General features: G+C 40.5%; 1 pseudogene; it reads right to left on the bottom strand.

Moving 5' to 3' along the window:
* Nucleotides 1-5088: 5088 nt before the first annotated feature.
* On the bottom strand, nt 5089-5936 carry LOC112639366 (annotated as a pseudogene).
* Nucleotides 5937-12461: the final 6525 nt, after the last annotated feature.

The following is a 12461-nucleotide window of genomic DNA, read 5'->3' as shown; positions in this document are numbered from 1 at the left end:
TTTATAATTGAACTATAACTAAACATTATTACGTAGGAAATCAATTGTTTTATCTTTATCTTTTAAATCACGAGATATTTGATCACCGCATATTTTTTTGTCATACCATGGTTTGAAATTGTAGCATTTACGTGTATATACATATATGCATGCACATACGCACATAGACACAGACAAAAAGGACATTTTCCGCTTCACGATATCAAATACGAAACTGATCGGCGAAAATGAATTTTAAGAGTCTACTGTCGAAATAAAAATATAAAGCTAACTATATAGTACAACAAAAGGAGCTGCAGACATCACTATTATTTGTTCGTTTCAAGCATTATCGGACACGCTATTATTCATAAGTATAGTTAATTAAGAAACGTTAGTACATGATATCAATGTACACTTTGCAGAGATTATTATATAAAATGTATTTTGCGTTCTTTTCTATTATGCTATTACTTAAAAACACTCATCATAACTTAGTTATGGTTCACAAATTCATCAATAAGTGAAAATTGAATGTACAACAGGCTTATCACTATTATTTGTTCGTTTCAAGCATTATCGGACACGCTATTATTCATAAGTTTAGTTAGTTAAGAAACGTTAGTACATGATATCAATGTACAATTTGCAGAGATTATTATATAAAATGTATTTTGCGTTCTTTTCTATTATGCTATTACTTAAAAATACTCGTCATAACTCAGTTATGGTTCACAAATTCATCAATAAGTGAAAATTGAATGTACAACAGGCTTGTCGTACCATTAAATCGATACAATTTCGCCGGTTTGCTCCACTCGTTAGACGTGTTCCTCGGAAAAGAGGGCGCCACGCAACTACCCGCTCGCGATTTGCATCGTCTCACCCCTCCCGTTGCGGCGAGAGCCGAGAATCTTTCTGCTTCGCAGAAGCAATCGATTCCGAGGAAACAGCTGTCTCGCTTACCGGTATTCGATCCCGATCGTCGAATACGCTACTAGAGCGAAAAAAGACGCGGAACGGAAAAAGCGAAGCTTAATCGACGTCGGCGGGCGTCTCCGGTAAAATCGGTGAAACCGATCGACGGCGAGACCTTGATTCAATCAAGATGCAGGTATTTATTTTTGCGTTCGTTTAAAAACGTGTTAAAACGCAAAAAAAAGTAAACGGCCATGGCGATGACCAGCAAGAGGGGTTGAAGGCGGCAGAAACGCCGGAGTCTCGCGCTTGATGGAGGAGGAAGAGGATTGACGAGGGTGAGAAGGAGTAGCGTGGCTGGTGAGCGTGGAGGGATATAACTGAGGGAGCGCAGCGAGGGGCAATAGCGATTCGAGGGCCCGAAGGGCGAAGAGGGTGCGAGAGGAGTAGAGAACGGGGCGGAGGGGGAGGAGGATGAAAATGCAAAAAGGCGCCGGGGGCCTCGCTCAATACCGGTGCGGCGGCGCAAGCGCTTTCATTTTGTTTTTCGTACGTCGCCGCGTCGTCCGCTTTCGTTTTTCCAAGATGGCCGCCCCGCGTTCGCCGATGCATAACGTCGGTAACCCCGGGCCCCTCGAGAGGGTTGGCAACGACACCCTACCTTGCCGATCGGGGAAGAAACGCGACGAAACACCCTCCGCTGCGTGGCGCGTTAGTCGTTCTCCTACGAGGGGTTGCTCGGAGACTTCGATACTAGTATGCCAGATCAGCGAGATCCTTTATCCCTAAGCCGCGGAAGGAGCTTTGAAAAATTGAACCACATCTTAATTAATATAATTAATATAATTATGTATAACAATTAGATTTAATTAATCAATTGCATCAATTGCATGATGTATCACATTATCGATTCTTTTTATAAAACAAAGCTGAAATTTATTTTGTGCAACAATTCTATATATCAAACAGTAAAGCTACTTTAATTTCGAAAAGTTTATAATTAATCGTTAATAAAAAATTAACGGTATAGTATCATAAACGTCGGAGAATATCATATTTGTTTAATTCCGGCGGAAAAAAATTTCTTGCTGGAAATTCCGTGCAATGGTCGTTGTATTATTCAATTTTTGCCAATACCAAGACGCGCAAGTGCACACACAGCTACTTCCGACTTGCAGCGAAATGCTTTTAAATGGTTTTGAAAAATTCACGGTGCTGGATCGAGCGTGTCACGTTTCATTTATTTCTTCATTATCCGCCTCCTTCTATTTATCCTGCAAATGTTATTATTTTTTTAGTGCGATGGACGCCGCGCCGTTACAATCTTGACGAATATTTATCTCGATTCCTCGACAAAATACGATCAAGCCGTCTCATTAAAAACGGACGAGGATAGATTTGAATTGCAACGCTTCGGTTATAATTTAATAACTCAATAAAATTCTGGCGAAGTCTCCCCCATTAAGTCACGCGCAATCAGAGGTTCTCAAGGATGCAATTTGTCAATGCACGCAATTCGAGAACAATCACGGTCGAAAGAATAGAAAAAGCAAATGCGTAATTTAATGAGCAGACGACCAATGCAGAATGCATTTATGACGGGATTCAAAGCAGCTAGGGGATGGGCGGCAGTAAGTAGTAATATCGCAAATATCAGCGCCAGCGACAATCACGCGTACAAGTAATGCATTGAAATAATTTTTTATTAATTTACGAGAAATACACTTCGTCATTAATTATAGACAAATGTATATATATTCACTACAGTTAACATTTCAGAAATAAACGTCATGATTATTACAAACAATTATACAAATAACGCTACAATTTTCTAAATAATGCAGATAATAAATTGATGAAAATTGAGTAAAATAATTAGAATATAATAAATAAAGTACTACTCATTGATATTAAGCATTTTTGAGAGTGTATAAATTATAAATTATTGATCTGGATTAAAGCTTCCCGTAATTTTATCCTTTATTCGAGAATGTACATTTTTATTAATTACAATAATTATGATACAATTACGCGCTGATAATTTTCTAGCAATAATTCGAGGTTCAAAAGCGGATTCTATGATCGATTCCATTACGGCGATTGAGCGCCACTGACGTTCACAGGTAGATGCAGAATGCGGCGAATAACGATTCAAAAAAGAAAAGGTGAGAAATGCCGACGGATCGACGTCAAACAGTCGTGGCAGTACTTCATTGGCGCACGGTGGTCATATTGAAGTTTAAAAATCATCACTTTGGTAACGCGAAGTATTGATCAAAAGTCGTCGAATTACGGCAATAACGATCGCGGGCCATTAAGCTCGCTATAATGATGGATAACGTAGAAACGCGCGAATCTGCCGTCCATCAGCACCAAAATATGCCGCGCAATACGCGAGAAAACCCATTTATAGAATATTGAAGAACTATTATTAAGAGCAATTACTTTCCATTACAAAAATTCAAATTTCAATTAGAAGAAGGATAGCTACTTTAGTGTAATAAAAATCAATAATGACGGAGACGATTTAATATTGAAAATTACGTTAAGTCTTTAACAATTAAGCTTCAAGAATGTAAATAGATAAAAATTTTGTCTTCTACTCGATTTTAAATAGATTCTATATTATTCAAAGTTGAATTGAAATTTTCTAAAGAATAATAAATTTATATTTAGATTGTAATATTTTTAGACACTAACGAGTTGTATGTTACAATTATACCATAAGATTACTCTTTAAAAAAAACAGACTCAAATTTATCAAAATATTTATAATTGAGAGAATATCTGATAATTATGGAATCAATTTTGCATATAAGAAAATAATAATATAGTACTGTATAACTCTCCGTCAATATATCGAAAAAGAATTCCGGGATAAAAACGTCAAAAAAACACATACATATACACATGTGTACATGTGGTTATAAAATAAAATAAAATATTTAATGCTTACCGATTATAAAATCAATAACGAATATATTGTAAAGGAATTCTCAATCTGTCTTCCGTTAATTCTTAAGAAGTATCGATATGAACGATATGTATATATCCGTTCTGTCAATATCTAAAATCGCTAAAGTGAAATTCTACGCGCGGCGAGCGTAACGGATGTGAGCTTTCCGTCGATTCCGCGATGTTTATTCCCGCACGAGTTCTCTCGGGCGATCGCCGATTTAAAAATGCGCCACCCGCATCACCATGACACGCGGAGCGGAAACAGCACTAACTTTTCGGATATTCGCGGACAGACGCAGTTCGATGCCGAAACTGGCGTCTGTCGGTCTCTGATGGACCAGTAATTGCGACGGAGGTTGATTCGGGATTTCTATGCGGATTTCTATACAGATAGTATAAATAAGGAGATCACGTTGCATTTCTTCTTGAAAATAAAAATAACGCGCGCGAGAGATGAATTCTCGGAAGAGAAGAACCGCGAACGTCCGCGGATATCCGCACGATGCTCGCAATCGAAACGATAATTGCCGCAGCTCAAAATCAATAACGCCTTGCCGCGACGTTTGATGAAAGCAAACGCCGTCGCGATTTGCAGACAGCGCTGTTTCAAAGGTCGTTCCAATACTGCATCGTAATATCGCTAATTTATCGAGTTTGCCGAGTCAAATACCTCGCTTGCACGCGCGCACTTCAGATTAATCTGGCAACACGCATGCCGTGCAACCCTTTTTCTTTCTCTTTTTGCGTAACGTAAACAAGATGACTTAGTCACACTTTAGTTTGCCTACAGAAGGCATAATAACTGAAATAAAATTTTATAATTTCATATACACATGTATATTTAATATAAATAATTATAATGTAATTAAAATTAAAATTAAAATTTTTTAAAATAATTGATGTAATTAATATAAATTGATATGGAGACTTCATTATTTAAATCCATAAAGTATTTAAGATAGAAAAGCCGATAGAAAACTATTAATGTTTACATTTAACCCGTGGCATATAATTTTTTTGAATTTTTCTACAATCAGTAGAAACAGTCCACGATTGATCAGACGCATCTCTGCAATCAACAATCGCTTCGATAAGCGTGAGAATTTAAGCTCGCATTTTATTCGCGCGCTTTCAACTAACAAAAATATGATGTCTGATAAACGGCGCGATATATATAACATAATTCGTGCATTTTATCGCGTCGTACCGCGATGCTCGTAATCCGACATTGGGCGCTTCTTTCGCGCATGATGACGAGCGTCGCGGCGACCATCGCGGTTGTTCGCGCGTCCACGACGGAGTTGGGCGGTGGGAGTCTCGCGGAAAAACAAAAGAGGGAAAAGCGACCCTCGGAAAACAGACCGCGACGCGAGACAGGAGGGAAAGCGGGAGAAAGGTCCGCAAAAGTACGAAACAGGAGAAAGACCGACGGATAGACTGCGAGAAAGAGAAATAGTTGTATGAACGAAGAGGAGGAGGGAGGGGGAAGAGGGTAGAGAGAAAATAGAGAGAGGAAGAGAAAAAGAGAAAGCGAGAAAGAGAGAGAGAGAGAGACGGAGGTCGCCGTGGTTGGACATTAAGAACGTTTCGTGCGGCAATTTAACCACCGGCAAGGGACGTCGGGGGCGCGGCAAGCGACATCGCTCGAAAGGCGCAGGCAGAAAGGGTGCGTGGAAAAGCGGGAACACAGAAAAGAGAGAAGAAAAGAGACGGAGAGAGATGATCGTGAACGCAGATACGGCGTACGAGAATTTTTACGACTTCTACGCGCTTGCGCCTGCACACCTGGAGATTAGGTTTAACAGCCTTAATTTTAAAAAATTGCCGCCTCTCCCGCTCGTTTCTTCCGCCCGACCGCGGTTCCTGATCCTCTTCCACAGCCCCCGTTTTACCTCCCACCGCAACTCTTCGCCCATCCTCAACCGACCTCGTCGTACCTTCCGTCCACCCCCGAAAACAAAATTGCGCCGCTTTGCACTGTTGGGGATAAAGTCCTGGGTGCTTCTCGACACGCTGACCCTCCCTTCGCTCTACCTCGCCCATCCGACAAGCGGCACCCACGACACCCCCGTGGATGCTGAAACACGCGAGGGTATTTAGCCCATTTGCGCGGTCGCCTATAGCTCGTCCGGGGTTAGGTATCGCGGCTGACTTCGAGATTATCCTGAAGAAACACTCTTTAAAACGTAAGTTTACTCTTTTTAAGTTGGAACTTTTGCTTTTTTCCTTCGTCTTTTATTATTTGTTCTTCTCACTTCTCGGACTTGCTACGCGCTTTACTGTAGAAGTGTAAGAAAGCACAATTAAAAAGAATTACCGCACCAACACATTTTAAATGCACAAAACAAAAATGTATGTAATTTCATACTTTTTTATACTTTTTACAGAGAATTCTACACAGATTCTTACAATTCTATCTTTAAATTTGATCTCAAAAGTCTTAAAAATGGGTAAAAATTATAAATTATCTTTCTCTATAATTTTATACTCATAAATAATTAAAAGACAAAACTCAAATGAGAACAATATCAAATAATATTTTGAGATTATTCCTCGTAAAAATCTTGTATGCATTTTATGGCATCAAATTTTACAAATATTACTTTATGTGAAAGAAACCATCCTAAAGTATAATAAACATCTCGTTCAATTACAATCCTCTTTGCAGTTAACAAACATTATTAATTATTTTCCTTTTTATTTTAATTAATTTTAATACGACATTATTATATTAAATTTTTTTAATATAACATTATAATATATAATAATATAATATATATTCAAGTATTTAATTATGCACTGTTTTTACTTATATGCTTCTATTAGCATAAAAATATTCAATCTTGAGAGAATTGTAACTCTTTCGCAAAATTTATATTAAAGTCTGCGTTTATTGGTCGAATTGTCGCATATTTCGATAAAGCCATAAGCGCATTTATTATAATTTTAATTATTCTATATGAATTATATTATAATAGTATATGCCGTTTTCTCCTCTCTCTCTCTCTCTCTCTCTGCAGCCTTTTAGCAGATTTTACTATTGTTACTATTACGATAAATTTCAAATGAAATCATGAATAATCGCCGCAAGATCTAATAATTACAACACAGTATAGGAGTGAAATTATTATTCGTGTTACATACTAATATTCTGCATGAATCATTACAATATTGTTTGGTTACCGCTTTTACGTTGCATGTCTCTTGGAAAATCAGCAATTTTCGATTGTTTATCATTAAAAGCCTTTACAAAACATTTTGCGTTAATTACAATATCCTATCGTTTAGGTTTAGTAATTTGTTTTCTTTAAAAGAAAATTTATTAGCGAAATTAATGATTTCAGGGAGCAAGCAAATGTTATAAATGTTATATCGGGAATCGGATAGAGAGAAGAACTTTCTCGTGCGCGACCCGTTTATATCCGACATTCACGACGCACGTAAAAGGCGTATTCAATTTGACGTAGGGCGAGATCGGTCGACCACGAGCACGGCCCAGACGCCTAGATTAATTAACAACTTCACCGAGCGTCCCTTCTCGTAGGGCCTTTTTGGTAATTCCGAGAAATTTTGCGTGCCGTGCACGGTCCCTCCCTCCTCCTCCGTGCCCCCTTAGCCACAATAAAATCCACGTTGAGCCAGGTTCCAGACTCGTGTGAAATATCGCCACGAATTATCATACCATCTGAAATTAAAGGGCTGAAATTTCGGGGTGGTACCGCGCCAGCGGTGGTGCCCGCTGGAAAATAATTTTGATGCCGCTCGCTCTACGTACTCCTACAACCAGTCCCGCCACCGTCGCCCTCTTCCCCGCACGTCCCTCTCCATCTCCTTGTGTTCCTCGCTAATCCCCTTTTCCCCCCGCGTACCCCTTCGCGCCGACGCTCCTGTTCCGGTACTCTAGCCGGCAACGCGGAGAAGGAGAGGACTCGTGAGAAGCACCAAAGGGGTGGTTACCGTGACGAAAGGGGAAAGCGGAGGAGCGCGAAAGGTGCCAAAGCAAGAGCGAGACAAGGAACATAGTCAGTCGCGAGCGGAGAAAAAGCGCGCGGGAGAGAGATAGGTAGAGAAAACGGCGGCGTCCGGGGATCGGGAAGGAGAACGAGGGAAGGAAAGAGAGGGGGGTGATTTTCGCGAGAGAGGGTTGCGCGGTCCGCCGCGCCGCGGCGCAGAATCTCGGCCGCGCGCATTTTCCTCCCTCTTTCTGGCCCTCTTAGCCGCCCTTTTTTTTCCCTTTTTTTTTTGCGCTAGGCCGCCGTCGCGGGGCGCGCGCGCTGCTCTTCATCCCCGCGGACCGCGTCGATTTTTCTTTTCGAGCGTCTGCGCGGCCACGCCCCCGCATCACAATGGCCGCGTACCCGAAAATTCGTCGCTGGGGCGGCACCCTTTTCCGCGACCCCCGCGTCTTTTTCACTAGAATTCCCTTCACGTCTCAACCCCCTTTCTCGCGCACCCTCATTTTTCTCTTCCCCCCGTCCTTCCTCTTTCCTCCGTCCTTTTTTTTCTCTCCCTTTTTTTTGTCCCGGCCACCCCTCCGCCTCCACTCTACCGCCGACGTCGATCTAGCATCGGTTGTCTCTGTCGCTCGCGCGTTCGCCGCTCTCCTCGACTTCGCCCCAGGGGTGTATTTTAAGAGATCCCCCCCGACCAGCTTCCCCCTCACTTTCATCCCCGCGGCTACGATGCGATACGTTCGGTGCTATATGCGATACTTGAGGCGCGTAATGTATGCGCCCGTCTTCGGCCGGGTGTTTACACGGCCGCTGTTTGACGATCGATTATGCCTCATGCTTAATGAGACGCGTCGAAATTATCACCGATCGGTTTGCTGCCTTACGCCGTTTAGACGCAACACGGTATTTTAAAGCTTATACGTTGCCATTACGTATCTGATTGAATATATGTTTGCATCTTTAATTAAGCTTGAAAAATGTTAGCTATAATCCACCCTTCCTCACGAATGTCAACAACGAGTATTCGATCAATAATATATAACGACTCGATATGCCTGATCAATGAAACACGCCGAACTTACTACTGACCGCTTTAAACGGATTACGTATTTTAGCGCGGTCATCTGTAACTAATACGTGTGTACCAAGGTTACGCATTAGTCAAGTATAATCGGAAGCGGCATTTAGTCGATGTATCGATATGCATGTATGCGTAATACACTCGATAGAGCACGCATCGGATCCGTAGAACGTAACATCCGTTGCGCTTTAAATCCAGTTCGAATAAAAATTCTTCGTTGGATGCAATAGTTTGATTGATTTGACATGAGTTGCAAATGCGCATAAAGTTTCATAGAGAAGAAATAATAAATATTTAGTGCTGAGCAAACAAGCACGTTTGATTTTTGGTTTCATTCAGATACCAGTGAGCTTTCGGCGACTTCAACGATCTTTATAAAGAATTATATAAATTCTACTAAGAGAAGAAGCCTCAAAAAAAAAAAAATATATATATATATATATATATATGCTGTCATATTTATATTTCTCTATTCATATTATATATATTAATTGTTATTTTTTGAGAATTATTAGATATAATCAAATTAACAGAAGAAATCAACCTATACCACAAGTGAAACTGGCTTCTAGTTTCATGTTCCGCACATTATCCCACCCCATGAAACATCTCGCGGTATTTAATATAAATCAGAATACAACCTAGCGTGCAAAATAATAATATAATGCGCATAAAAGACGGTATAATACAGGATATAACTACGTATTCATATAGAGTGCAATATAAATTATTAATTTTCACTTAATTATTCGGTGGTACGTTACATATGCATATTTGTGTGGGTAAATGCGATAAATTATCGGTCAAGAAGTACCATCGATCTGCATTCTTTTTCAAATCTCTGAAAATATCGCGCGAAAGATACTAGCATGATTTAAGAGAACTGACAAATATAAACTGAATTGAATTTTTAAGCGTGCAATATACATTGATAAGATATCACACCGATATCGCGACGCATAACCAATCATGTCGATATTAGAAGATAGCCGTTCATCGGCACGCACGTTGGGGAAGATTACACTTTAATTATGTTTATCAGCGACGGGCGAAACTAACTAGATTTATCAAGAGCGGCCCGGTTTACGTTGCTCTGTACAAATGCTCATAACCCCCTGAATTATAGAACCGTATGAGCGGCCGTTTATCTCTTTCTCTCTGCCGCGCCCTCGCGCATCGGTGCATTTGACGAAATTTAAAGGGCTAATACGTGAAGCTTCGTGATGATTATATCGCGGATTGGTAATTACATCTGGATTTCCATTTCGATTCCCGTTGTCCATCCACGAACGAGCAACGCGCGGCGTATCCATTGTACCGGCTTTCAAAATGTCCCGAGATTATTTAAATGTCAAGAAGTTATAATCATGCCGAAAAAGAGAAAATCGAATATCCGAAAACTCGCCGAATCATGCAAATCGCAAAACTTAAGGAAAATGCATTCGTTGTTTAGCTTACAACGTGTACGACCAGGAATTCAAGATTCATGAGCTCATATTCTAAAGAATCTAATTTATTTCTTTAAAATAATTAAATAAGATATTATTAGTCTCTAATCTAAAGCAATATATAATAGAGAAGTGAAAAACTGCAAGAAAGCACGATATCTCCTTTTGAAGGAATAATTTCTCAACCAATAATAAAAATATCAGCTGCAATATCAGCCCTTGTACGAGTAACACCATAAGTGTTTATCTTGTTATTACCTCAAACTCTTTGATTACGTCAGCGTGAAACGTAAATTGGAGAGATTAAAAGAATTTAATGCCATCATCGAAATTATACGCGTAACTCTCTGCCCTAACCCCTTCTGTCCGGTCCATTTATTCCGCCGATGTAATCGCGGTCGGCCGAATGAAGAAACGCGCGATCGACGGTGAACGTCGGGAATCGGCCGGCGTGGCGCAACGAGGAGAAGAAGAATCGCGAGTCTTTGATTCCCCCCTTCGTCGATACGGTGCTGGCCATGTTTCCGAGCTTCTCCTCGCGCGCGGAAAAAAACTCGACGACGAACAGGTTGGTAGGGGATTGAACGAGGTTTGCGCAGGATGCACCGGCAGGTGGGGATGGACGAACGAGACAGCGGGGGCGAGGAGTACCAAGCAGGTTGATTAGGGGAAGGGAGTAGGGTGTCGGGTACCGGTTGTAGAGCGGGGACCGAAAAGTGGGAAGAGTAAAAAAGAAGAGTGCAAGAGGCATCTCTCTCTCGGCGATATCGGTAGGCAGAGAGGGGAGAAGGAAGCCGACCAACGCAAGTCAATCGTGCGTCTCTTAATAGAAAAGTGGGGTCGATTTATGGGTTATAGGTAAACTGCACTCTCACCCCTCTGTATCATCGACCCGACCCTCCCTCGCCATCGATGTCCGCGCTTTTCCTCGCTACCCCGTCACTGGCATCCGATCGTCCGACAGATATCGCTCTTTCGTTTTCCATCGCGGTATCCCCCTTTTGTCGACGACCCACGCGTGCTCCACGGCCCTGACCGACTGCCACGTGAGAATCCCTCCATGTGACGACCGGCGATCGCGAGGCTAATTGCAAGGCTCCGCTAGAGACGATCGCCTAGACGACTGCTTTCGACGAAGCTCGTCGGCGATCAAAATATGTGCGCGTCATAATACTAGCAATTATAGACGGATGAGATCTTGTGTAGGTTTAACATTATACGCTCGTTAATGATACTTACTCGCAAAATATATTTTAATACACAGCTACGTGTATTTCCACATTGCGACTTTGAGTATCTTCAAAATGAATGAAAAAGATTTTGTAAGAGAGCAGCTCTACTCATTCACCATAGTAATTTTTGGCATAAATAAAAATAAAAAAGTCAATATTTAAGAGTTCAAAATGTCGAACAATAAATAATAAATACATTTTATAATGAACGATCTCTTTTTTTTTTATTAAACATGGACAGTCTTTTTCTCAAAGTGCACTACTTTTAAAATTTGCACAAACCCCGAAAAATGCAAAAATTCTAAAACTTCTTAAATATTCATTACATTTTTTTTTAAACCGACATCTGTCGCTTTCCTAGAAAGGCTATCCTTGTCTTTTTCACGGATTATGCTGGTCGAATCTATTTATTTTCATTCTAAATAATCCAAAACAAGAGTAGCAAAATATAGCCGCATTATAAATACAAAAATATGTGCAATGTAAAAATAGTTTGTATAACAAATAATAGTTTGTTGTTCCCCCCATTGATACCAAAATACTATTTATCGCAAAGTAAAAAATAATTTATTTAAGCACGCTATTGCAATAGCATGCATATTAGTGAAATATGGGTTTCATCGAAATAATCTTAATCAAAGCTAGGAAATCGAGTTCTCAGTCATATAATATCCACGCGATTTTCTATCTTTAGCTAGTTTTGTAATGAATTAGTATTTGCAGGCTCGCGTACAGGGAAAAAGAGCTGTTATTCCCAACGGCGTCGTTGTAATTTTTGCGTAATGAATACGCACTTGTATAGCATCGTGCCCGGAAGTTCGCTATGATTCTCTTTGGAAAATTCATCAGGATACAGGCGGTATACGGAAAATTAACTCGCAGAAATGTACTC

This window comes from Camponotus floridanus, unplaced genomic scaffold (assembly GCF_003227725.1).
Source record: "Camponotus floridanus strain SB8 unplaced genomic scaffold, Cflo_v7.5 scaffold6, whole genome shotgun sequence".
NCBI lineage: Eukaryota > Metazoa > Arthropoda > Insecta > Hymenoptera > Formicidae > Camponotus > Camponotus floridanus.
This window is presented reverse-complemented; position numbering and strand designations above follow the sequence as displayed.